This window comes from Hypomesus nipponensis, chromosome 14, assembly GCF_054491055.1.
Source record: "Hypomesus nipponensis isolate SF chromosome 14, ASM5449105v1, whole genome shotgun sequence".
Lineage (NCBI taxonomy): Eukaryota > Metazoa > Chordata > Actinopteri > Osmeriformes > Osmeridae > Hypomesus > Hypomesus nipponensis.
In genome coordinates, this window is record NC_140374.1 from 1,160,791 (window position 1) to 1,165,401 (window position 4,611).

Below are 4,611 nucleotides of genomic sequence, written 5' to 3' on the forward strand. Positions count from 1 at the left end.
GCCTGGCAGTGAACAGTAGTAGATGGTGTACACATGAACTGAGCTGTATGGTGTTTGCTGGTGGAAGTGTTTGAATGGTATCAGAGCTGACTGCCTTCAGTACAGGCCTGCAGGAATGGTGTTTACTGTCAAAAGCCAACTGCTCTCCTCGTTACACAACGCCTCTCAATCATAGAGAGAAACACACACACCCGCCCACACACACACCCCCCCCCCCACACACACACACACCCGCCCACACTCTCACACACACCCCCCACCCCCCCCACACACACATACACACACACACACACCCGCCCACACACTCTCACACACACCCCCCCCACCCCACACACACACACACACAACCCACACACACACCCCCCGACCCCCACACACACACACACAACCCACACACACACGACCCAACCCCCATCCCTATCTCCGGCCCGTTTCTCATTGGCCGCTCGTGTCGTCACGGAGACAACAGCTGTGGTCAGGATGAAGAAGCTACTTTGGGGGTGCCAGCCAGTCTGTCGGCCTGCAACCAGAGAATCCCAGAGCCCCTCATGGGCTTCACTGCACACAGAGACAGGAGCCACTGTTTCACAGCACACACAGCGCCCTCTAGGGGGGGCTGTGGGGGTGGCAGTCTCCCCAGCCATGCTGGACCACAGGAACACTGCAGCAGGAGGACTCCCAAGCTGTATTGCTGCCCCTGGTTCGAACAATGTCCTGTGATCTGCTGTGGTGAATTTGATAACAGTCTGGATGTGGACCCAGGCCACGGTATCTGTGTGCCCAGAGAGTGATAGTGGAAGCTGCGGACGTATTAGAGTGTCCTGTTAGGCCAGGACTTGTCTAATCAGCACCTGCTGTGCGCACACACACTGTCACACACACACTGTCATACACACTGTCATACACACACTGTCACACACACACTGTCACACACACACTGTCACACACACACTGTCACACACACACTGTCACACACACTGTCACATGCACACCAAGTCCCACACAGCTGACCCAGTAGAGAGGCTACATAAGTAGACCCTCTCCAGGCCCACAGAGTCTCCCTGTGGGCACCATCACATCACTCTCACAAGCCGATGGATGTCTGAGGTTTAGTCCAAGGGAAGCTTGGATGTGCTTGTTTCAGCAGGAGAGTCAGGGCCCTCTCCCCTGGACGTGTTGAAGGACCAGGCCAGGCTGTTGATTGGCTCTCTCACAACTGGTTCATGTCTGTAGTGACTTGAGAATCTCCCTTTGACAGTGTTGATTGCATTTTATGTTTGAGTGAATCACTTTGTCTTTCTTTAAATAATATTTCCTTAGATTTCCAAGAGTTATTCGTTACTGGCATGGACCCCATATAGAATAGATTGAAAGCATGTGATTAGAACTATGTGCTGTAAGTCATAACTACGTAGCCCCCTAAGACACACACACTGACACACACACACACCTCAAACAACCACACACACACACACTGATACACACACTGACACACACACTGACACAAACACAGACACCAACTGACAGTCACACACTGACACACTGACACACTGACACACACAGACACAGACAGACACACACACTGTAGCTGCGCCAGGCCTGGTGATTGACAGGCGGGGCAGGTGTGACCAGTGTGAGTCTCTCGCCCCACCTGTTAGCCCCGAGTCCCCCTCGACCTTTGACCCCACGACTAACTTCCTATCCCCCTGGGCGTGCCTAACACCCCTGAGTCCCCCTCCACAGACCGCTAACCCTAACCCTAACCCTAACCCTAACCCTAACCCTAACCCTAACCCTAACCCTAACCCTAACCCTAACCCTAACCCTCCACAGACCCAGGCAGCCAGGCAGCGGCTGCCATTCATAAATAACTAATCCAGCATCTACCTGACCGGGGTCTCCCTCTCTCTCTCTCTCTCTCTCTCTCTCTCTCTCTCCATCTCTCTCTCTCTCTCTCTCCATCTCTCTCTCTCTCTCTCCCTCTCTCTCTCTCCATCTCTCTCTCTCTCTCTCTCCCTCTCTCTCTCTCTCTCTCTCTCTCTCTCTCTCTCTCTCTCTCTCTCTCTCTCTCTCTCTCTCTCTCTCTCTCTCTCTCTCTCTCTCTCTCTCTCTCTCTCTCTCTCTCTCTCCCTCTCTCTCTCTCCATCTCTCTCTCTCTCTCTCTCTCTCTCTCTCTCTCTCTCTCTCTCCCTCTCTCTCTCTCCATCTCTCTCTCTCTCTCTCTCTCTCTCTCTCTCTCTCTCTCTCTCTCTCTCTCTCTCTCTCTCTCTCTCTCTCTCTCTCTCTCTCTCTCTCTCTCTCTCTCTCTCTCTCTCTCTCTCTCTCTCTCTCTCTCTCTCTCTCTCTCTCTCTCTCTCTCTCTCTCTCTCTCTCTCTCTCTCTCTCTCTCTCTCTCTCTCTCTCTCTCTCTCTCTCTCTCTCTCTCTCTCTCTCTCTCTCTCTCTCCCTCTCTCTCTCTCTCTCTCTCTCTCTCTCTCTCTCCCTCCCTCTCTCTCTCTCTCTCTCTCTCTCTCTCTCTCTCTCTCTCTGCCTTTCTCTCTTCTCCTCTCTCTCGTTCTCCTCCTCTCTTTCTGTCTCTCTCTCTCTCTGTCTCTCTCTCTGTCTCTCTCTCTCTCTCTCTCTCTGCTTCTCTCATCTCCTCTCTCTCGTCCTCCTTCTCTCTCTCTCTGCCTCTCTCTCTCCCCCTCTCTCTCTCCCCCTCTCTGTCGGCCCACCACTGGTGTTTACACCCTGCCAGCCCCCCATGACCCCTGACCTCCAGAGCTCGCTCCTGACCAGACATCCAGGGTGAGTCAGACCCTGCTGCCAGCTCATGTGGGGGGTGACTGGGTCTGGACTTACATCATGAGCTCACCGTCTCAGAGACATGCTGCTGGTTCAGTCCACCGCTGTGAATCACTACCTCTTCCAACATGTGAGGGGGGGATTCTACACACTGCACCAGGAAAAAGGATTCAAGCTGGCTGGGATTATCTAATCTCAAGACAATACTTTTCACTTGACAACTGTTTTGGTTTAGTGTAACTGTGACACATACGGGAATATATCTTCTGGTTTTTGGGTTATTTCCTATTGGTCAATGATGATACATCTCTCATAGTAGAAGGTAACCAGAAATATATGTGAATATAGCACAGTCCAGAGTTTAACCATGTCAATGGTTTCATTACTGTAAGAGGCAATGGAAACACTAGTAATCTATTAGTTGGACTAATAGATTAGTGAGAGAGAGAGAGAGAGAGAGAGAGAGAGAGAGAGAGAGAGAGAGAGAGAGAGAGAGAGAGAGAGAGAGAGAGAGAGAGAGAGAGAGAGAGAGAGGTGTGAGGAACAAGGTCTCATTTAGAGTATGACCGATTGCTTCAAAAGAAATCCAACTTTGCTTTGGCTGGACTAATTATCACATCACGACTAAACTGGAAAGAATGTTGCCTGCCTGTTGGAAGGTCCGGCCGGTCCTCAGGGTGAGGTCATGCCTGCTTCACCATGCTATGACTCCACCAGAAAAGCATGTCTTAGAGTGACTCCAGGAGATGAAAGGTCACAGCAGGACTTCAGCCCTGCTCTGACAAGTCCTAGAAATGAGGTCAAATCGAATTCAGAGTAAAAACACTATAACATTAGATAGTATAAGCTAGATCTAATGTAAGATATAAGATGTTTGTTTAAAAGCAGTCAATATTGGCACCTCAGGTTAAGATAAACAAAGCAAAACGTTGTTTTCAGATTTGTAAAACCACCACCTGTTCACAAGCCTTTGCTGTTAAAGCTTAACTAACCCTTCACAAGGACCATGAGCCAACATCTGTGAACAACTGAAAGGTCACGACCAGAGTATCTGCACCATCACACCGGTCATCCACACCATAGCCCACAAGTACGTCTTTTCTACTTGGCGTCGACGGTTGCAATCACATCACCTTCCTGGATATATCATCTAAACCCCAGATGAAGTCAAGGGCCGGATCTGAGCATGCTGTCCTGCCTGCTCCTCACCTCTCCGTCCAGGCTGGGCTGGTGACTCTCCAAGCCATGTGTCCTCCCCCCAAAACACTCACCAGCCCGGGATTAGCCCGCCACGCAGGGAAACATGTGTGAAATTGTGACGGGCACGAAAATAAAAATGCTAAAGTTTGCGAGGGTGTGCGTGGAGGAGCGTGTGAGCTGTTGGCACACACGCCGGTGTGTAAGCCGATCCACATGCGTGTGTGTGTGTTAAGAGGTACTGTAGCCGGTCCACGTGTGTGTGTGTGTGTGCGTCAAGGGCTGGATAAGAGAAGCCAGTCATAGTCCAGAGAGACAACTGTGGACTGTTGTGAGTCAGGCGTGAGCAGCACGATGCTGTGATCTTCCTGAAGGCAGGTGCACCGAACGGGAAATGCGATCACTCATGCAGACCAAGTGTATGCTTTAATTGATTTGAATGTGTTTTATTTGAGTGAGGGTTCAGCCCTGCGGTTCCCTGTGATGGATCACAGAAGGAGAGTGTGCTATGTGAACACATCATCCCCTTGCCTCGGTAAATCCTGCCCTGCTTCTTTATTGCTTTCACTTTAACGCTTCTCCACTTTGAGGATCTGTTCGAATTTCTTCTTTTTCTTTTGAGACTTAACT